Source organism: Chrysochloris asiatica, unplaced genomic scaffold (assembly GCF_000296735.1).
Source record: "Chrysochloris asiatica unplaced genomic scaffold, ChrAsi1.0 scaffold00279, whole genome shotgun sequence".
Taxonomy (NCBI): Eukaryota; Metazoa; Chordata; class Mammalia; order Afrosoricida; family Chrysochloridae; genus Chrysochloris; species Chrysochloris asiatica.
The window spans coordinates 479,190-479,667 of record NW_006408797.1 but is presented as its reverse complement, the minus strand read 5'-3'; positions in this window follow the sequence as shown (position 1 = coordinate 479,667).

The following is a 478-nucleotide window of genomic DNA, read 5'->3' as shown; positions in this document are numbered from 1 at the left end:
TACAGGTTGAATAAGTATGGTGAAAGAATGCAATTTTGTCACACACCTTTTTCATTTTAAACCATCCAGTGTTCCCATGTTCTGTTTGAACAACTGCCTCTTGGTCCAGGTACAGATTCCTCATGAGCACAATTAAATGTTCCAGAATACTCATACTTCGTAATGTTGTCCATAGCTTGTCATGATCCACACAATCGAAAGCCTTTGCATAGTCCTTAACATTATTTCCCCCCTTTTCCTCATTCCAACCATATCTCAATCCCTGTATCCCAGAGCCTTGTTGTTCCAAGGTTGTGCATACATCATTATTTATCTCTGTCCCACTTAGTCCATGCAAACCTGCCTAATTGTTCTCCCATCTGCTTTGTTCTTCCATTCCCCTCCCCCTTTTTGTAATTGCCCCCCTCCCCAGCACCCAAACTATCCTGTGTCTATTCCCTACCCTGTGCTCACCTTCCCCTCCCTCACCTCACCCCAC